At 35.5% G+C, this 23,493-nt stretch overlaps 1 long non-coding RNA gene across 1 annotated transcript; it reads right to left on the bottom strand.

Moving 5' to 3' along the window:
* Positions 1-8,976: 8,976 nt before the first annotated feature.
* Positions 8,977-9,421, bottom strand: LOC128648132 (uncharacterized). The gene is made up of 3 exons (XR_008400516.1): positions 9,305-9,421; positions 9,138-9,224; positions 8,977-9,050 (listed from the first exon to the last, which is right to left on the bottom strand). It is a non-coding gene; the product is annotated as an uncharacterized LOC128648132 (long non-coding RNA).
* Between the last annotated feature and the right edge of the window lie 14,072 nt (positions 9,422-23,493).

Genomic DNA, 23,493 nt, shown 5'->3' with positions numbered 1-23,493 from the left:
ACGAACAATACTATACTAGAGGTAGAATTGTGACACAGTTATTCTATAGTGGTAACGGTAAAAAAAAACAGAATAGCAACCAACAGTTAGCTGAGAACCGGACAACAATAGTCTGCTAAGTGACTAAGTACATGTAACAAAATTGGCCAATATGAAAAAAAAACTCAGTACTGAAAAAAAAATATATATATATATAGACGAAAAAATCTAAATGAAAAAATATGAAAAGTAAAAAAAAAAATATAGATATATAATAGTCACAGTTGTATCCAAATAGAGATGATATTTAAGCGTTCCTGGTGGAAATAAAAGTTCAAGTGAAGATCCGGTTCCTAAGGGTGAATCCAGATGAAGACCGGGCATCAACTCTAATCACTTTTAGTAAAGAAAACCTATATGGGAAAAAAGAAAGTCTACTACACAAACAGTACAAAAAAAAAAGTATCCTAAAGGTAATGCGCTCACTGTTTACAGAGAGAGTCACTCGGGCTGGTATGTCAAATGAATGCAGAGGTCAACGCGTTTCAGCCTGCTACGAGGCCTTTATCAAGACTATACCAGCTCAGACAGTATACAATATTTAAATACCACTAAGCCTATCAGAAAAGGGGGGTGTTTTGAGAACGAATCAAAATGTATCTCATATTTAAGCAATCAAAAAATATATAAGACCTTCATAAGAGATAGGTATAACTTATTGAAAAAAGGTATCTGATGCCATTTTGGAAATGGGCATGTATATATTTAAAGCTGGAAAGAGTACCACTATATTAAGGTCTAAAGCAGCCATTTTGGACAAGGGCATGTATATGTTCAGAAATGGCAACTATACTACTATATTAAGAATCTAAAGTGGCCATATTGGAAATGGGCATATAAATGTTCAGAAATGGCAACTATACTGCTGATGCAGCCATTTTGGAGATGGGTATATATATATATATATATATATTTATTTATATTTAAAGCTGGAATGTGTAGCACTATATTAAAGATCTAAAGCAGCCATTTTGGACATGGGCAGGTGTATGTTCAGAAATGGCAACTATACTGCTGATACCAGTGTACTATCATGATTTTATTGTTATTATTAAGAGTTAAAAAACTGGATAGTAGTAGACCTGATAACAGATTTGCACTAGTGTTGCAATTTTGTGTATCTAAAACAGAGAGGTTGTGCATTTCAAATTAGGCAACTAAGAGCAACATAAATGTATCTGCAGTATTAATAAAAAGGTATTCATAAAAAGGGTATCCATAAAAAGGTACAGAAAGGCTGCAGTGTGCTTATAACAACTTTACATTTTGTAAAGGAACAGTTCATGTAAATGACTGACTGAGTATAATTACTGAAATGGATAGAATTATCCTTATAAGTACTCTTACTGGAGTGTGTACATGAAATATTATATAACAGGATAAAAATATATATAAGCATGACATTATATAAACATGACATTAAATAAACATGACAATAAAACAACATATTATTAAAAATATACAGATGAATCATGACAAAGATGTTATATTGCAAAATTATTTAAAATTATTTTCAATAATTAAAATTATTAAAATTATTTATAATTATAGTTATACATAAACAGCCCGAGTTACGGTAAGACACATTAAGAAAGTATGGAAATTTACAAATTATATATGCTATTAAAAAAATAGAAAAATGACATAAAACAATGTATAAAAAGGACTATAGGATTGTAGCTATCTAACTTGGTGATGACCTAACCAGATAAGGGGACTCAAACATAGTAATAATATAGTGATAATTGTTACGGTACCAACAGGATACCAAGGGTTAACACCAGGGAACAATGTCCTGCATAGGGAATCAGCAATTCACAACCCAGCCAGTTTTCAGGTTTAAAACAGAATGACATTTATTAAAGGCTATGCCTAGTATTTATGCAGGTCTGACCCCCAGATGGGGGGGTTGAATATAACCCTGGCTTCAGGTTACAGAGGGCATTGGTTAAACAGTAAAGCAAACATATGAACAATGCATCAAACCTCTAAGAATTGTCTATTCACAGGTAAAACAGATTAACATATTAAGTACTCAGACAATCTGATGTTGGGCAGTCTAGTTAACATAATCACACAAAACCCAATCAGTTTACCTAGACAGACTCCTGAGACACAATCAGATCTTAAACATACATAGAATACATCTTATTACAGAATATAGGAACAGTTCTTATTAGCTATAAAGTCTTTTATGCCCACTTGGCTTATAGAGTCACAATTGCTCCCACAAGGGGCACTCACACCCTGTACCCATCCTGTATTTATGGATACAGGGTGACATAGACATAAGACAGAGTTATGAAAGTACATGGGGTGTCCAGCATATAAAATTCCATATTTCCATGCAGTCTCTGGGTATCCTTAAGCCCATGTACCTCCAGCCCAAAGAATGTTCCATAACAGGCCCTCCAATGTACAGTGGCGAGATTGGTTTTGTCACATCTCTCCCCTTTTCCAAACAGACTAACAGGGTATCTGACCTCCTGCCGGTCAGTGCCCTGGTTAGTCCAGCAACCCACCCATAAAACACAATTAGTAGTACAGCCCACCCACAATAAATGGTTACTACACCTGAGTACGGGGAAAACTTGTCCATGTCCAGGTGCCTCACCACAGCTGTGTGGGGGACTGGTACGCTGAATTGGTGGGTTGCGAGGTGGGCAGAGACCAGCTGTACTCTGCCCGGGTGCCAGCACTACCATGGAAGTAGCCTGGTGGGAGCCTGGTTGCTGGAGGGGGAGACCGACTGTCTCCCCTTTGGATACATAGCTGTGCTGCTGGAGGGGGAGACCAATCGTCTCCCCTTTGGCTAAACAGCCGTGTTGCTGGGGGACAGGACCAACTGTCCCTACCCCTTGTAACGCAGCCTGCCGCTGAGGAATGGAGTCTGGGCTCCCAATTCCCTGTATATTCCTCTGCTGCTGGGGGACAGGACCATCAAACTCCTCTCCCTCTGGTTTGTCATGCTCAGCTGTCCAGGGTATATACTGTGCCATATACGACCAGAGCGCCTGGTAGGCATGTCAGTTTGCTGGGACAATCCATCTGTATTCCCGTTATGAGAGAGAATTCCTGTCCATACAAACAAGGGTTCAAATTCCTCAGTGCCCAGACCAGGGCCAAACAGTCCTTCAAAATCCCATCAGCTTCTTTACGAGTTTTCTGTACCTGCTCTTTATAGGTATCCACAATCCCTTCATACTGACATAGGGTGCCCTTGAGTTGCTGCACCTCACTATGAGCCAGCGTCAGCTTTTCCTCAAGTGTCGCTAAGTTTGTCTTTAAGGTTTCATGTCCCACTCTCAAGCTGGTGTTTTCTGCAGTCTGTCGGTGCAGCTTGTCTAGCAGAGATTCACGTTCTAAACGTGCTTTTTCCTCTGCGCTCCTCTTCTCCTTCATCAGCGCATTGTAACGGGACCTCCACATATCAATAGCGGATAGAGATTTACTGAGCTCAGCGTCCTGGGGCTTAGCAGCAGGTGGGTCAGTCTCTGCTGCACGGATCTGGGCACGGGTAGTCACAGAGTTAACATCAGCGGGACCCATAGGAGCGTAGGCAGAAACAAGGGGGGCCAAGTCATTTCCAAGAAGAACATCAGCAGGTAAGTCCTTCTTGACCCCCACATTCACAGGTCTAGCGCCCACTCCCCAATCCAAATGTACCCTGGCAACAGGTAGGCTGAACACATCGCCCCCTGCTACCCTCACAGCCACAGTGTCTCCAGTGTACTGTTTCTCAGACACCAAGTTCTTTTGAAGCAAGGTCATGGTAGCACCAGTATCCCGTAGACCACTGACCTTCTTCCCATTCACTTTAACCAGTTGCCGGTTATTCCGGTGGGCAGCTTGCACAAGGTCTGCCTCATGTAGGATGCTCCAGCATTCTTGCGCCTCTACGTAGCGGGCCGCAGGCTGAGGATTACGTGGGATTCCGCCGGCGGGTCTTCTCCAGGACTGCGCTTGGTTCGCTATGTTTAGGGGACACTCTGGTCTTTTGTGCCCTAGTTGCTTACATCTGAAGCACCGAATAGGTTGTGAGTAGCACCGCAAATTGAACAGGGCTCTCTGAGGGTAGTTCGTGGCCGGAGGCCGTGTGGTATAGCGGTGCGCCGGGGTTTGGTAACTGGCAGCTGCTGGGGTGACTGGGGGTCTGTACTCCACTCTAGCAGGGGGCTTAGTGGTAGCAGTGTCCAGTTTGCGGGCATCCGTATACTCATCTGCCAAGCGAGCCGCTTCCTGCAGGGTGGAGGGTTTACGGTCCCGAACCCACTCTCGAACTCCTGCGGGTAACTTGTCGAAGCAATGTTCCAACAGGAATAGCTGCAGCACCTCTTCCCCAGATATGGCTTGGCACCCCGCTATCCAGTGAGCTGCTGTGCGGTGCACCTTACATGCCCACTCAAGGTAGGAATCTCCAGCTAATTTAACAGTGTCTCTGAACCGCCTCCGGTATGCCTCCGGTGTAACCGCATACCTGGAGAGCAGAGCCTCTTTTACAGTATTATAATCCCTGACTTCCTCATCTGGAATGGCCCGAAAAGCCTCTCTGGCCCGGCCGGATAATTTTCCAGATAATATCGTGACCCAGTCCTCTGCGGGTACCTTGTGTAGTGCACATTGCCTCTCAAAATCCGCAAGGTACCCATCAATCTCTCCTTCTGTTTCCAGGAAGTTTTTAAAAGCTGCAAAATTTACTTTTCTCTTTTCCATCTTAGTCAGTATTGTAATAATCCCCCTCTTCCTGAGGTTACTGGCTTGTGTAGTTGCTCTTCTGGGCAATAAGGTTCATTCCGTCGCTTGCCACCAATTGTTACGGTACCAACAGGATACCAAGGGTTAACACCAGGGAACAATGTCCTGCATAGGGAATCAGCAATTCACAACCCAGCCAGTTTTCAGGTTTAAAACAGAATGACATTTATTAAAGGCTATGCCTAGTATTTATGCAGGTCTGACCCCCAGATGGGGGGGTTGAATATAACCCTGGCTTCAGGTTACAGAGGGCATTGGTTAAACAGTAAAGCAAACATATGAACAATGCATCAAACCTCTAAGAATTGTCTATTCACAGGTAAAACAGATTAACATATTAAGTACTCAGACAATCTGATGTTGGGCAGTCTAGTTAACATAATCACACAAAACCCAATCAGTTTACCTAGACAGACTCCTGAGACACAATCAGATCTTAAACATACATAGAATACATCTTATTACAGAATATAGGAAGAGTTCTTATTAGCTATAAAGTCTTTTATGCCCACTTGGCTTATAGAGTCACAATTGCTCCCACAAGGGGCACTCACACCCTTTATGGATACAGGGTGACATAGACATAAGACAGAGTTATGAAAGTACATGGGGTGTCCAGCATATAAAATTCCATATTTCCATGCAGTCTCTGGGTATCCTTAAGCCCATGTACCTCCAGCCCAAAGAATGTTCCATAACAGGCCCTCCAATGTACAGTGGCGAGATTGGTTTTGTCACAATAATGACATCATAAAATGTATATATTACATAATAGACATATTAATAAACCTATAGTAGGTGAGCAATTTCAAAATCGGCATTAAGGCCTTTGGGATATATACAATCCAGTTCAAATATCCACTTGTATTGGGCAAGGAGAAGCTTTTTCTTGAAATTGCCTCCTCCAATCTTTCTGAATTTTTTGCAGGCCCATATATTTCAAAGTATTTGGTTCTCCCTTGTGCTTCTCATTGAAAATGTTTATATAAGGGTGTATCATCTGTGCTTCCTTCTATTTTCAGAATGTGCTCCCTAATTCGATCTCTCACAAGTCTACACATCTGGCCTACGTATTGGAGGCCACATGTACATTCTAATAGGTATATTACCCCTTTGTCTGTACAACGGATCATTTGGTTCACTTTAAACTGGTGTTCTGTGATGATAGATAATTAGTTAATAATTATCTATCATCACAGAACACCAGTGCCTTCATACACACTGATCTACGTACTAAATCTACCTTCTACCCCATCAAAGATAAGGGGACATCTATAGAAGCATTTGAAAGACTCGTATGTAATGACATAAAAAAGTTGAGTCGAAAAAATAATTGCAAATATAATCTTACAAAAAACAACTCGACTGCATTAGAAGTTTAGAATCTAACAAAGAAATAGTGATCAAACCTGCCGATAAGGTAGGAGGGTTAGTAATTATGGACAGAGTCAATTATGTCCAAGAATCATTAAGAATTCTACAGGACAACACCACATATGAACACTTGGCTAGCGATCCTTCAGCAACATATAAGAAGGATTTAGACAGGTTATTATCTGAAGCCAAAGATTAAGGTATCCTTAATTCTAAGGAATTCAACTACCTTAGTATTCAGTTTCCCAAAATACCTGTCTTTTACCAGCTGCCCAAAATACACATAAATCTCACCAATCCACCCGGCAGGCCAATCATTTCAGGTATAGATCTATCTGCATACATCGATAAACATTTGCAATCGCATGTAAAATCACTTCCGTCTTTCCTCAGAGATTCAACTGAGGTATTGCATACTCTAAATAAAATTACTTGGAACAAAGAGTACATTTGAGTGACTTGTGAAAGCAGTAGAGTACTAACTAGACAAAGATCCTAACATGCCTTTGCCACAAAAAGAATTTCTTTCATGTAATTAGCAAGAATCCATGAGCTAGTGACGTATGGGATATACATTCCTACCAGGAGGGGCAAAGTTTCCCAAACCTTAAAAATGCCACACCCACAATTCAGTTTTACAAACTTTGCCTCCCATGGAGGTGGTGAAGTAAGTTTGTGCTAGATTGTACGTTGATATGCGCTTCGCAGCAGGCTGAAGCCCGGTTTTCCTCTCAGAGTGCAGTGAATGTCAGAGGGATGTGAAGAGAGTATTGCCTATTTGAATACAATGGTCTTCCTCTAGGGGATCTATTTCATAGGTTCTCTGTTATCGGTCGTAGAGATTTCTTCTCCTACCTCCCTTTTCAGATTGACGATATACTCTTATATACCATTACCTCTACTGATTCTCGTTTCAGTACTGGTTTGGCTATCACTATTTGTAGATGAGTGTCTTGGGGTAAGTAAATCTTATTTCTATTTATGACACTCAAAGCTATGGTTGGGCACTTTGGGCTCTATTTATCATTCATTTTAGAATTACAACTTTCAATTCTCCTATGAACTCGCCGCATCTCGTCCCTTGCAAAGGCGCACATGTGCGCCAATATTTATCATTAAACCAGTAGTATTTTATCGCTGATTTCCATTGTCGAGATGCGGCGGATTATTGATAAATCTCGCCACAATTTTTTAAAATGCGCCTTATTTATCATTAAAACAGCTTTCAATGTCGATTATTTCGAGCCAATAATGTTAATATCATTTTTTTTTATTTTATTTTTATCCTTTGTTTTTTAATAACTAATATAATACTTTTCTAAATTTTTTAATCCATTTGAATATTATACTTTTTTTTTTATAAATTTTAAATCCATTTTAATATAATCTGCCTTGCATTACATCAATTTTACTTCCTCAATATTTATTTGAATTGACAAATATTCAATATTGTGTTTGTAAAATATTGATTTTTAATATATATATATATATATATATATATATATATATATATATATATATATATATATATATATATGAATGTATATTTTTTTAGTTCATAGCTGACATGATCCAAGCACCCTTGGCATGACCCACATGACTATTTCAAAAGTGTTTCTATGGACAGTAAACTATTGCCATTGTACCTTTATTAATATTAATACAATTTTACATTTCTTTTCTGGTGAAATGTCTTTTTTGTAAATAATCTTATTTTAAACTAAACATACTTCATATGCTAATTTCATGGCTGCCTCTTATCACAGACTTTTGAAATATCTTTTCAAAAGAGTTTGAAATTACACGTTGGCCATATAGATAACACTCTGTTCAGGCACTGGGGTTACTACACAATGCTAAAGCAAGAGAATAGATAATAATCAGTGATAGTCATTTCATCAGTGAGCTGGAAGAAGTCCAAGGTAACCACAGATTAAAAAAAAAAGTGTATTAATATAAATGAGTTGTTAATGCTAAACATTAAACTCAGAAATAAAGTGAATATCAATCTTTTGCAAACAATAAAAAAATAGATTGTAGACTGTCCCTTATTCAATCTCATACATTGTTATATTGATTTCAGTGTTATGTTTATAATAATTTATAAGGACACCAATACACTGTTAAACATAAATATTTATTTTTTATCACAACAATAAAAATAAAATTTGGTCACATTATGAAAAATCAAATTGTATTGTTACATTTTTTCTATTTTAAGGCGCATTTCATGCAAACTTGAATAGTTTTCTTTAAGTCCTTTTTCAGCTTTCTTTAATATCTCCAATAACTGTTTCTTGTTAATCAATATGTTTTGATCTTCAGGTACTGTATAAAATAAAGAATAAGGTTATTCTTATGTATTTTTAAATCCATATATAAACACATGTCTGATATACTCACCCCAGTCATAATTAATGGTATCAGAGGAATCATTTGAACTATTTTCATCATGCACCTCTCTGTCCACCTCTTCTTCTTGCATCACTGTATAAAATTAAATTTTAGATTTTACTCCACTTGTATATATTAAAATAATTCATTATCCTTTTTTTTTTATTTCTCTCTCTCTATATCTATCTATCTATCTACCTATCTATCTCTCTCTCTCTCTCTCTCTCTCTCTCTATATATATATATATATATATATATATATATATATATATATATATATATATATATATATATATATATATAATATTCGGTAGTACAATATTCTGTTATCACTAGAATTTTTCTAATATATTATTACTTACTATCTTCTAAATCGTCTTCCTGCACAAGCACTTGTTCTATTTCATAATCTTGTACCACTTCTTCTCTCTCCTCATTATTTGCCTCTCCATCTTGACGGTAATTCTCAACCTGAATTTCTGCATCATCTATGTATAACAAAACAATGGTTTACATTTCCAATAAAATTATTTTTTTATTATAAATGCAATAAAAAGTAATAAAATTAATTTAACCTTCCAAATTCGGATTCTGAAGTTCTTCTTCCTCATTTGACTCATTTTCAATAATAGGCCTTGCCCTACGTTGTTGCCTTCTTATTACTTAAACACAAAAAATGTTCATTTTATTGCCAACATTGTTTGGATCTATATATATATAAATTATTACAATTTATAAATACCTGGAATATCATTTCCCTCCCTGTCCATAAACACCCTTGGCAAGGGGTCAGATTCTCCACCAGAACTTGAGGAATTGTCATCAATTGGACAGAGATATCTCGGTGCTCTACGGTTTTTAACTATTTAAAAATGTAAACAAATTAGTTGCACTTTCCATATTATATAATGTAAAATCATATTTAATCTACAATTTAATAGAAAAGAAAAATTATTAATTTGTACATATCTTTTTGAAAAATACCATATTTCCAATGTTAGAAATAGATTAGATAATCTTTCTAAAATTTTATTTTATTTTATCTAATCGCCTTAATACTAGGATGTGCACAACATACTTTCACACATTCTTTTCTTTTACAAACATCAAAACAAAGTTGGCTTATAATTCAATATAAATAGATAAAAGAAAGAATCAGACATATTATAAAAACCGTGTCATTCTTCAAGGGAGACAGTGTCTACTGTGTCTACTGTTGAATCCAAAGATTTACATCACTATCTCTTTTTAAACTTGTAAAGTTGAGAACCCAAACAATGTAAGTTAATTAACTTTAGAAACAACACTCAAGATAACTGTGAAAGTAAAATTCTATTAAAATGTGTTAGCCAATCACAATAGACAAATGTACAGCCATAAATCACCAGACTATGAGCATATCTAGAATTTCTTTTCTCTAAGTGATTTCTAGAGATATAATAAAATTATATAACACAATTAAATTTGATAGTTTTATAAAATAAATGTGTTTTCCAATGCACATGTTATGAAATTGATAAAAATACAAATGTTATACATACATTTCTGAGTAACATACATTGTAAAAATTAAATCTGGATTATGTCAAAGTCTTACATTTGCGCAGGTAACACCGGATAAGTGTCCTCAATTTAGATTGTCTCCTGTACAAATCATTGTAGCGTTTTAGGCATTGCTTTCTCGTCCTCCTCTGTCCAGATATACGCCTCACTCTTCTTACCATTTCACAGAGAATATTATTTCTCCTATCCTGGTCCAAGGTGTAAATTCCCCTTCTTTTTTTTGGAAAATATTTTTCCATTGTATATGAAATTATCAATAGTTCACCTATAGAGAATTTCCTAGATCTTGCCATCTTGCTGTGCTGATTTCTATTTCTAGGGTGTAGCCAAGTAACGGAACTAATTTCTATATAAAAATGCGCAATTACAAGTAATAAAATAATCCAATATTTTAAATCAATATTGATATAGATTGGTATTTGTATAAGTTTCAATCTATGTTTCAATATGTATTATAAACTTTTATTAACTTTTAGTTACATCCTAAGCTTTATAATCTTTATTGTATCAATTGTCTCTAATAGTTTCTAAGCAAACCTTAACTTTTTACCGTATTGCAACAAATGTATTTTTTTATGCTAGTATCCATCAAATATAACAATTGTTACTTTAACAGACAAAACTAACATGTAATAAGAACTTATATAAATATTATTCAAATTACAATATTTACACATAACCAAACACATGACCGTTATTCATTTTATTTTATTTTTATTTATAAATACTAATGCGACATAGGGATCTTTCCAGAAAAATAAAGTTCACGCCCTTTTCTCGCAACCTTTATGCACAAATTCTTTAAATTAGATTGTAACTTAAATTTAAGTTTAGTTAAATTGTGGATACCATTTTGCGCACTTTAACTACTCATTTTTAAGATGGCATCATTGCAAGCAGGAAAGACAAAAAGTGGGAGAAGTGTGATGTTCACCCATCGTCAAAATTGTATTTTGGTGGAACAAGTGGTGGAACATTATGAGGAGATAATCGGCTACCAGGCAAGAACTGTTAACCCACAGAGAAAGCGGGCAATATGGATCCAAATCAGCGCATCTGTGTCTTCAGAAGGTAGCTTTCCGAAGGATGTAAGGGCATGTCGTAAGAGGGTTAACGACATTAGAAAGAACATAAAAAAAAAGGTATGCCAAGCAAAACAATCGGCTAAAGCAACAGGTGGAGGACCAGGATACAGGGCGGAATTGACTGATTTCGAACAAATTCTCTATGCCAGGATGGGGGATGCAGTTGTGGTCGGCCTGGATGTTCCTGGAGACACAATGGACTTTAGAGGTAAAATGTTTTTTTTATTATTTCTTTTTTTTTTTTGTTGGGTGGTGTTCTTACATTTGTAGGTATCTTGTGAATTGAAATTTTTTTATTTATATTTAAGAACAACATGAGGATGTCTGTGGGGAAGAGGAGGTAAATGCACAGGAGGACCAACCTTTTGTCCATGAAACCACGTCTCAGGAACCTCAAGCTTCAACTTCCCAAACAAATAGAGATCGAGAAGAAAGCGCATGTAAGCAATATAAAAAATAAATTATATGTGTATATCATATCGTTACTTTGTCAGAGGCTTTTCAAAAAAGTGCTGTTGAGATAGAAAGATGGATAACACAGGAGGGAAGAGAGATAGAAAGGAGGGGATAGAGATAGAAGGTGAGAGAGATAGAGATCTCAAAAGAGAGGTGTGGGTGATGGAGAAAATGGTAGATAGAGATAAAAAATAGACTTTGCAGTGTTTGGAGATCGCGATCGCAAAACATAGGGTTAGAGGGGTGGGTGATGTATAGAGCTATGGGTGTGACTACTGTAATACCATAAATTGCCCTTTTGAACGGGCATAATTAAAAAGCAATATTAAGCACAAATAAATAACCAAACAAAATATATATTCTTAACATAATTATATAAATATAATGAACCTTGTAACGGAATTTAATTTGTAATCAAGCAAGCAATGTTTGTATGGGTATTGAAATTCTTCGATGTTTAAAATATTTTTAAATGAACGCATGTGTACATTGAAATCTCAAAAATTGAAAATATAGTTTGTTAACCCTTTTATTTCTCAACAGGTGTTAGAGCATTGCTTCAAACTATGCAAGATAGTTCAATTGCATTATATGATGGTATGTATGGAAATGGTAAATTTTAAAGGTTAGATATGGTTGTTTTTATTTTATTTAATTTGTTTTTTAATTTTATTTTTGTTTTTGAAGAAGAACAGGTCGAATTGACACTGCAACCACTAGTCGAGGACACCATCAATCAAGACGATGACGATGATGATGATGATGAGACACAAATACATGGTCACACACAGGAGGGACCAACACCACCTGATTTAAATACACCTGCTGCAAGTCCAATGGTCAACGAATCTGACATTGATAAAACAGCAGAAGAAGTCAGACAACCTCCAATCACAGAGCGAACAAATGACATACAGGCACTGACAGATATGGCATCCTCATTTAGACAGGAACAAAGTGCTTTTTTTAAGGAACTCATTGAATTACAGAAACAAAGGAACAATATTCTGAAACGTGATTCAGAAATAAAAAGTGAATATTATAAAAAAAAATAGAAATTATGAATCGGAGATCTCAGAATTGATACACAGAATCCAAAAAATTAAGTGTATATATTTTCTGGTTTTTAAATTTTGTCGTGATTTACATTTATTTTCGCTTTGTTTGTTTTAAAGTTTGTATTATTCATATTTATATATAGTTTGTTTTGGTTATATTTTCATTAAAGATATTTATCCCTTAATAAAAGAAACATTTTTGATAAATAAGCAAAAGTTTTATTTTTTCAAATGGGTGGAGTTAACTTCAATATCAAAGAATTGTGTACATTTATTATAAAAGAATTAAAACTCTGGGTGATGACACGTATTCTGAAAAAAAAAATGAAATATTAGTAATTCAAATACATAAAATTTAATAAAATAATACACAATTCTAAATAGTTTGCAATAATACTTACATGAAAAATATCTTTCAATAATTTCCAATCTATTTTGTACACCTGCCCTTGTAGTGTGTCTGCCTATAATTTCTTGAGGGATATTAGTGTCATCTGTGGGATCATTGGGACACTCCTCCTCTAAATTGCCTTGGGAAATTGCAATGTTGTGCAACATGCATGCAACTAGAATTATATCATTACATTTTTCAGGCGAATATTGAAGTGCTCCTCCAGACCTATCCAAAACTCTGAAACGCATTTTTAAAACCCCAAAAGTTCTTTCGATAGCATTTCTTGTGCTACGGTGGGATTCATTAAATTTAATTTCTCCTCTGGTATGTGGCATTGGGACAGGTGTCAACAGCCAAGTTCGGCACGGATAACCACTATCACCTATTTTTTAAAAAGAAAAATTGATTAGAGATTATAAATAATTTAAACATTACAATTAATCATAATTCATATATATATTTATGACATGTATATAAAGTGCAAATCAGAAAAAAAACTTCCAAAAAATACAGAGAACTGATTGCATTATAATTAGATTATATGGAAATAAGTTCATATTTACCTAATAGCCAACCGTGTGGCATGTTGCCCTGTTCAAAAGCAGAAAATAGTGCAGATTGTTTTAGGATGTGGAAATCATGACATGATCCAGGAAACCCAGATCGAACAGCCCAAATTCTAAGGTTTGCATCACACACAGCCTGTATGTTTAGGGAATGAAAGCTTTTCCTGTTCCTATATTGCTCCTCCCTTAGGGATGGTGGTCTAAGAGCAATATGGGTGCAATCTATAGCACCAAGAACATTGGGCATACCGGCTACTTGGTAAAAGTTGGACTTCACTGTATGCCATTCATGCACATTCCTAGGAACATAAATAAATGTAGAAAGATGTTTTAGAATTGCTTTTAAAACAATTGTTAAATGGCGGCAAAATGAAGGCTGACTCATGCCCACAACATCACTGGATACAGCCTGAAAAGATCCGGTTGCCAAAAAATGTAAAACTGCGAGTAATTTCAAAAGTCCAGGTATTCTTCTTGGTTCTTCTGGTTCGGGGATCAATGTCATTTTTAATCAGAGAATATAGATTCAAAATGCTTTCTCGGTTTATCCTGAATTTGCGCTTAATTTCACGATCGGATAATGCCTCAAGTCCACAACGGGGCAAAAACAATCGAGGAACTCTTTGCCGTCTCCGGAACATATTTCCATCATTTTCACGATTTTCATGGGACTGAGCAAGAGAAATAGCGGCCAAAATAAAAAAAAACTCCATCTTCTATGAATAAAATATGGGAGTAAATTGTAAGTTCTCCTACTTGGTTATGGAGTATTTTCACGGTCGGATTTATAGGAGAATTATAGGTTCTCCTTTGGCGCAAAATAATGATAAATATGATTTTCTGCGATTTGTTGGGAGTATTTCTAAAAATACGACTGAAATCCATTGTTTTTTGGCTGTATTTGGCGCACCTGTGCGCCTTGGCGAGAGCGAAAAACTGGTTGTATTTTTAGGTCGTATTGCAGCTTATTTTGGGCGTAAAATGTGTTGATAAATAGGAGAATAAATCCGACAGAGTAATTATAGGCGCAAAAGTAGGAGAATTATGATGATAAATAGAGCCCTTTATATGTAAAGTTCTAAATATATGTTTTAAACTTATATTTGCCATGATTCAGGTTAATCAGTATTCCTTCTTTCAGACCGTCAGTTTCATTATTTTGGGAAATGCATATGAATAAATATTTTTTCTTACCTTCAAAAATTTTCAAATTGACTTTTTTCCTTGCGGGCTGTTAGGCTCGTGGGGGAAGAAAATGCTTCAATTTATTGCATTACTCTTGGCGCAAACTTTTTTGGCGCGAAATTTTGTCATTTCCGGCGCCATAGTTGACGCCGAAAGTTTACACATGGCTGAGTCATTTTTTGACGCATGTGTGTTACAGATGTTTTTTTGCGCAAAAAAATGTGGGCGTAATTTTTGGCGCCAAATAATGTGGGCGTCTTACTTGGCGCCAAAAAATGTGGGCGTCATACTTGGCGCCATTTTTTTCACATTATTTCAGTCTCACTTTTTTGTTGCTTCTGGTTGCTAGAGGCTTGTTTGTTTTGCATTTTTTCCCATTCCTGAAACTGTCATTTAAGGAATTTGATAATTTTGCTTTATATGTTGTTTTTTTCTATTACATATTGCAAGATATTTTAAAAGCTGTTCCTGAATCAGAAAATACTGAGGGATTCCTGATGACTGATATCAGTCCTACCAAAGCTAAGTTCATTTATTTTTATGTTATGAATGTTTATCTTTAGCTATGGTTTGTAATAAGTTTTTAAGATAAACTTTTACATGCAGAGTCCATTAGTATTTATGCATTATCTATTGCTATTCTTTTTACATCTTACAAGATATATTTAGGAATTTATAAGAATATTTTTCTGATTCTAGTATAAAGGCTTTGTCTGCTATCCCGCCTTCTAATAAAATTTTTAGGTCTTTTTTAAACTTCTCATTTAGTTGATGAAGTTTCAAATGACCAACAACATACTGAATTATCCTTCTCTGATGGTGTATTTTCTCATTCAGAATATTCTTCATCAGATATTGACACTAACAAATCTACTTTTTTATTTTTAAATAGAGTACATTCATTTTTTGTTGAAAAGGTGTTGATTATTTTGGATATTGAAGTAACTAGTTCTTTTTGATTAAGACTAGCTAACATTTAAATTCTGCTTATTACCCTTCTGTGGTTTCTTCAGAGGTTTTTTTCCAGTTCCAGATACTAGGGAATGGAATAGGCCGGGAATTTCTTTTATTCCTTCTTTAAGGTTTTTAATTGTATCCTTTGCCGGCAGTTAGTTTTCAGTTTTGAGGAAGATCCCCCAAGTTAATGGGACTATCTTTACTCTTGCTAACATACTACTATTCCTATAGCAGATAGTATTTATTTTTTTCCTTGGGAAACTTGTATCTTATTTAAGGAAAATTATTTATTTTCAGGTACTTTTCTTAGACCTGTAATTTATTTGGCTGATGTTGCAACTGCTTCAGTTTTCTGGTTGGATACTTTAGTGCAACAAGTATCGGATTATGATTTGTTTAGCATTGTTAAGTTGATCAACATGCTAATAATTTCATTTGTGTCGTCATTTTTTTTATATTTTCGCAAATGAGGTTTAATCTATGTCTTTAGCTATTTTAGCTAGAAGAACTTTATGATTTCAATCTTGGAATGCTAATTTGATTTCTAAATTCCATATTTCTTTTTTTCCAAAGGTAATCAATTATTTGGTTCGCAATTGGATTCAATTCTTCAACTGTTTCTCTGGGCTGCAAGATTGAGTTCTAAGGCTAAATATTAAGCTTTTTTTCTTACTAAGGAACAGAATTCTAAATTCTTCCCCAAGTAACATGTTTATAATTGGAAGTTTTCTTCATTCAATTTAAGCCATATTAAAAAGCAAAGTCAGCTCCCCAAATTTACATTTAGGTGCAGTTCTTATTCCAGCTTAGCTGGTAAGGCGCAGGTTAAGACTTTTTAAATAAATTTGTTTGGTTCAATTCGGTCCAAACTTCTTAGATTTGGATACAGAATAGGATTCAGAGTAAAACCGTCTGTGAGAAGTATTTTTTTCTCTCTCTAACATATTCCAGCTATTCCAGTAAGGCTCACACTTTCCTGAAGTGTGTTTTCAGTCCTATATGTATTGGGTACTTGTGAAGCGCGGCTGGTCACCCGTTGGGGCTCAAGGCGCTGCTCAGACCTGGAGTTTTCTGGGGTATTTATACCAGTTCTTTTTTAGGAACAGGATTTGGGGGTTTTATTCAAAACTATTCATTATTTCAAAGATAGAAAATCTTTTTGAATTGTCATATAAGTATACCATCTTTTAGAATGGAGTTTATATGGTCTATTCTGCCTTTTTTGGTCAGTAATGGCATTATTTGTTCACAATAGATATAATTGATGCATATCTTCATTTTCTGTTTTCATTCAGATTATTTTCATTTTCTGAGATTCTCTTTTTTTTTTTTTTACAAGCATTACCAATTTTTTGCTTTTCCTTCTGGTCTAGCGACAGCTCTAAGAATCTTTTCAAGGTTCTCAGTGTTTCCTTATTTGGACGGTCTCGTGGTACTGGCTCAGTCTTTTTGTTCTGCAGAAACTCATACGATTCAACTTTTGTTGTTTCTTCAAGACATGGTTACATGTTGACAAGTGACAATTTTATTGGGTTCTGTTCGTCTGAACCTTCAGTCTCTATTATTTCCTTCAGTTGCTATATGCATGGAAGTTTTTGGTATTATGGCTGCAGCATTGGATTCGATTCCCTTTGCTCATTTTCATAAGAAACCTTTCCAGTTTTTTATACTGAATTAATGGTGCAGGGATTCTAGGATATCACTTTTTATATCCTTGAATCCCAATGTTTAACTATCTTTGATTTGGTGGTTAGATCACCATCATATAATTCTTCTGGTCTCTTCGGTTCATTCAACCTGGACCATGATCACTACAGATGCGAGTCTTTTAGGTTGGAAGGCTGTCTGGGGATCTCTGTCAGCACAAGGGGTTTGGAAATCTCAGGAGGCGAGATTACCAATCGATATTTCTTTCATGTAATTAGCAAGAGTCCATGAGCTAGTGACGTATGGGATATACATTCCTACCAGAAGGGGCAAAGTTTCCCAAACCTTAAAATGCCTATAAATACACCCCTCACCACACCCACAATTCAGTTTTACAAACTTTGGTGAAGTAAGTTTGTGCTAGATTCTTCGTTGATATGCGCTTCGCAGCAGGCTGAAGCCCGGTTTTCCTCTCAGAGTGCAGTGAATGTCAGAGGGATGTGAAGAGAGTATTGCCTATTTGAATTCAATGGTCTTCCTCTAGGGGATCTTTTTCATAGGTTCTCTGTTATCGGTCGTAGAGATTTCTTCTCCTACCTCCCTTTTCAGATCGACGATATACTCTTATATACCATTACCTCTACTGATTCTCGTTTCAGTACTGGTTTGGCTATCTACTATATGTAGATGAGTGTCCTGGGGTAAGTAAATCTTATTTTTTTGTGACACTCTAAGCTATGGTTGGGCACTTTATATGTAAAGTTTTAAATATATGTCTATAAACTTATATTTGCCTTGATTCAGGATAATCAGTATTCCTTTAAAATTCAGACTGTCAGTTTCATTATTTGGGATAATGCATTTCAAATTATTTTTTCTTTACCTTGAAAATTTTCAATTGACCATTTTTTCCTGCGTGCTGTTAGGCTCGCGGGGGCAGAAAATGTTTCTTTTTATTGCGTAATTTTTGGCGCGGACTTTTTTGGCGCAAAAATTTGTCATTTCCGGCGCCGTAGTTGACGCCGGAAGTTGTATTCTGTTAACGTCATTTTTTGACGCATGCGTATTCAGACATTTTTGTGCGCCAAAAAATGTGGGCGTCGGTTTCAGCGTCAGAGGATGTGGCGTCATATTTGGCGCCAAATATATGGGCGTTGTATTTGGCACCAATAATGTGGGCGTCTTATTTGGCGCCAAAAAATGTGGGCATCTTTTTTGTTCCACTTTTTTCCTCACATAATTTAAACCTCACTTTTTTATTGCTTCTGGTTTCTAGAAGCTTATTATTTTGCATTCGTTCCCATTCCTGAAACTGTCATTTAAGGAATTTGATAATTTTGCTTTAAATTTTGTTTTTTTCTATTACATATTGCAAGATTTCACTGTTCCTGTTTCAAAACGTACTAAGGGATTCCGTTGACTGAGTTCAGTCCTACCAAAGCTAAGTTAATTTATTTTCAATGTTATGAATGTTTATCTTTAGCTATGGTTTGTTATAAGTTTCATGTTAAACTTTTATATGCAGAATCCATTAGTATTTATGCTTTATATATTGCTATTCTTTTTACATGTACAAGAAATACTTAGAAGATTTATAAGAATATTTTTCTATTTTAAAGGCTTTGTCTGACTTCGTGCCTTCTAATAAAATTTTTAGGTCTTTTTCAAACTTCTTTTTTAATTATTGAAGTTTCAAATGACCAACAACATACTAATTTATCCTTCTCTGATGATGTTTTTTTCTCATTCAGAATTTTCTTCATCAGATATTGACACTAACAAATCTACTTTTTCATTTTTTTATTAAAGTACATTTGTTCTTTGTTGAAAAGGTGTTGATTATTTTGGATATTAAGGTAACTAGTTCTTTTTCAAGACTAGCTAACATTTTATTTCTGCTTATTTATTCTTCTGTGTTTTCAGAGGTTTTTTCCAGTTCCTCATACTAGGGAATGGAATAGGCTGAGAATTTTCTTTTATTCCTTCTTCAAAGGTTTTAAACTATATTCTTTGCCGGCAGTTAAATTCAATTTTGAGGGTTCTCCAATTTATTGGGGCTATCTCTACTCCTACTAATTATGCTATTGTTTCTATAGCAAAATAGTATTTATTTTCCTTTAGATGGTTGTATCTTATTTATGGAAAATTATTTAGTTTCAGGTACTTTTCTTGGACCTGTGATTTATTTGGATGATGTTGCAATTGCTTCATTTTTTCTGTTTACTTTAAGATCAATTATCAGATTATGATTTATTTTAGCATTGTTAAAGGGACAAAATTTACTAGACTAGGTGCTGTTGCATTTGTCTTGTTGTTTTGCATTTATTGATTATGCAAGTCCAGAGTATTGACTGGTCCTTTAACTGGACTATCATGCTAATAATTTCATTTGTGTCTTCATTTTATTGAATATTTTCGCAAATGAGGTTTAATCTATGTCTTTAGCTGTTTTAGCTAGAAGAATTTTGTGATTTCTAAAAATCCATATTTCTTTTGTTCTAAGATAATCAATTATTTGTTTTATAATTGGATTCAATTCTTAACTGTTACTCTGGACTTCAAGATTGAGTTCTAAGACTATAACTTTAAGCTTATATTAGTTTGGTTGTTCTTATTAAGGAACGAATTCCTGAATTCTTTCCCAAGTAACATGTTTTTAATTGGAAATTTTTCAGTCTAAATCAGCTCCCTAAAATTGCGATGTACGTGCCGTATTCCAGCTCGGCTGGTAAGGGGCAGGTTAAGACTTTTTTGAAATTTATTTGGTTCTATTCAGTCCAAATTTCTTTGATTTTGGGTACAGAATAAGTTGAGAATAAACCGTCTGTGAGAAGTCTTTTTTTTCTCTATTATATTCCAGCTATTCCAGTAAGGCTAACACTTTCTTTAAGTGTGTTTCGGTCCTATATATTTTGGGTACTGTTGAAGCATGGCTGATCACCCGTGGGGTTCAAGCGCTGCTCAGACCTGGAATCTTCTGGGGTATTTCTTCCAGTTCCATTTTTAGGAACTGGGTTTTGGAGTTTTATTCAAACTATTCTGCCTTTTTTTGGTCAGTGATAGCATTATTTGTTTTCATTAGATACAATAAATGCATATTTTCATTTTTCTGTTTTCATTCAGATTATTTTCTGAGGATGTGGAATCTCATATGATTCACTTTGTTCTTCCAGGACATAGAGGATCTTTTTTTTCAAAAGCTCTTGATTCCTCACACAAGGGTCACCTTTTTTAGGTTTCCAGATAGTTTGTGTCACTGTCTTTGTCTCTATCAGACATGGGACAATTTTATTGGGTTCCGTCTGTCGGTACCTTTAGTCTCTATTATTTCCTTCAGTTGCTATATATGCATAGACGTTTTAGGTCTTATGTCCACACCATTGGATTCAATTCCCTTTGCTCATTTTCAATAGAAAGAACCTTTCCAGCATTATTTGTTTTCCTTAGATACAATAAATGCATATTTTCATTTTTCTGTTTTCATTCAGATTATTTTCTGAGGATGCGGAATCTCATATGATTCACTTGCTCTTCAGGACATAGTTAGAGGATCTTTTTTTCGAAAGCTCTTGATTCCTCAAACAAGGGTCACCTTTTTTAGGCTTCCAGATAGTTTGTGTCACTGTCTTTGTCTCTATCAGACAAAGGGATAATTCTATTGGGTTCCGTCTGTCTGTACCTTTAGTTTCTATTATTTCCTTCAGTTGCTATATATGCACAGAAGTTTTAGGTCTTATGGTCTCAGCATTGGATTCAATTCCCTTTGCTCATTTTCACTAGAAAGAACCTTTCCAGTCTTTTATGAGTGTTGTTTCTTCTAGAACATGGTTGGAGGATCAATTTACCAAAAAGTTTGTTGATTCCTCAGACAAGGGTAACCTTTTTAGGTTTCCTGATAGATTCAGTGTCCTTGACTCTGTCTCTGACAGACAAGAGACGTCTGAAATTGGTTTCAGCTTGTCGAAACCTTCAGTCTCAATCATTCCCTTCGGTAGCCTTATGCATGGAAATTCTAGGTCTTATGACTGCTGCATTGGACACGGTCCCCTTTGCTCGTTTTCACATGCGACTTCTTCAGCTCTGTATGCTGAACCAGTGGTGCAGGGATTATGCAAAGATATCTCAATTAATATCTTTGAAACCGATTGTACGACACTCTCTGACGTGGTGGACAGACACTTTTTGTTCTTCCAACCTGGACTGTGATTTCAACAGATGCAAGTCTGAAAGGTTGGGGAGCTGTTTGGGGATCTCTGACAGCACAAGGGGTTTGGGAATCTCAGGAGGTGAGATTACCAATCAATATTTTGGAACTCTGTGCAATTTTCAGAGCTCTTCAGTCATGGCCTCTTCTAAAGAGAGAGTCGTTCATTTGTTTTCAGACGGACAATGTCACAACTGTGGCATATGTCAATCATCAAGGAGGGACTCACAGTCCTCTGGCTATGAAAGAAGTATAAAATTTAAAACAAGAAATTTTTTGCGCTCTAATGCCAACCACAATAAATATTATAGATACAAATATATATATATATATATATATTAGGGTTGCACCGATACCATTTTTTTATGACTGAGTACAAGTACCGATACTTGTTTTCAAATACTCGCCGATACCAATTACCGATACTTTTTTTTTTTAATGTCATGTGACAGTTTACCAAGCACAATACAGACTAATTATTTAAGATTCCTTCTTTATAATTATAAAGGGCTGTAATTCAAAATACATTATGAAATAATAAAGTTTACTGAACATGTTTATAAATAAAAAATATTACAATAAAATATTAAATTTAAAGCGGTGATACAATTGGGTTGTAGGGCTGTTATATAACATCAATTTGACATTTGTATGGTGGTTCGACTCTAAGTTGAACAGTCTTTCACTTTCCACACTACTGCATGGGGCAGAAAGATATTTTTGGGCCATTTTAGCCAGAGCTGGAAATCTGTTTATTAACTGCCCAGTACTTCAGGGGTTTGTCTGAACGAGGTACAGTGATCTCTCCTACAATAATACAAATAACAGCAATTTGTTTTGGCAGAACAATAGTAAACAATTTTTAGTTTAGTCTCCACTCCAGTTTAAAATGAAATGGGAACATGCAGTTTGAAAAAAAAACACCACAAGATAACATATGGGTAGGAAGTGGAGGTATCGGTTTAAGTATCGGTGCATTTGCACGAGTACAAGTACTCATGCAAATACTTGGTATCGGTACCGATACCGATACTAGTATCGGTATCGGTGCATCCCTAATATATATGATAAAAATGTATATATATATATATATATATATATATATATATATATATATATATACACGCACACAATCCCAGTAGAATCAGTCTATTATCAAAAATTGTCCGTATAGTCTCAAAATAGGAATATACAAAAAGGACTTGACCACAGTACCTTATAATGGAGTAATTTGGTTTTAAAGGTTAAACTCTTGCAGCTGGTGTTCTGCAAGTTTTTCCTTGGAATGCTATTCCAGACAGTTCCTCTGTGAAAAGGATTGAATTCCAATTGTTGTGCCTTTATAGTGCAGCCTTGTTCCAGCCAGCAATTCACCGGTCTTGACTCAGAAGTGATAACATAAAACAAAAAAGAAAAAACAGGCGCACAAAGCACGATTCAAGTGTAAAAGTTTTAATAACAAAGTAACACACGCACAGTAATAATTGCACTTACTAGATTTAAAATAAAAAGTATGCATTAAAACACCACTCCTTGGGTCTGCAGCTCCTGTAACAGTGGCACAGATGGTTTTTCTCCTTACAGCTTTTGTCCAACAGCATCAGGTAATGGTGATCCGGATCCTTAACCTGAGCGTGTGACCAGCTTCTGTACACAGGTTGTTCTGCTTCCCAGAAAAGAGTGACAGTCTGCAGTGACTGGCCTGACGCGTTTCCCCCGACTTCGGCCGGGCTTTTTCAAAGGCTTAATGTTGTTAAAAATGCGCCCTTTTGTTTTAAAGGCACGGTGGCCAATCAGAAAAGAGGTGTGAGTTTGAT

This window comes from Bombina bombina, chromosome 2 (assembly GCF_027579735.1).
Source record: "Bombina bombina isolate aBomBom1 chromosome 2, aBomBom1.pri, whole genome shotgun sequence".
NCBI lineage: Eukaryota > Metazoa > Chordata > Amphibia > Anura > Bombinatoridae > Bombina > Bombina bombina.
Note: the sequence above shows the minus strand (reverse complement) of the source record. Positions and strands in the feature narration are given on the sequence as shown.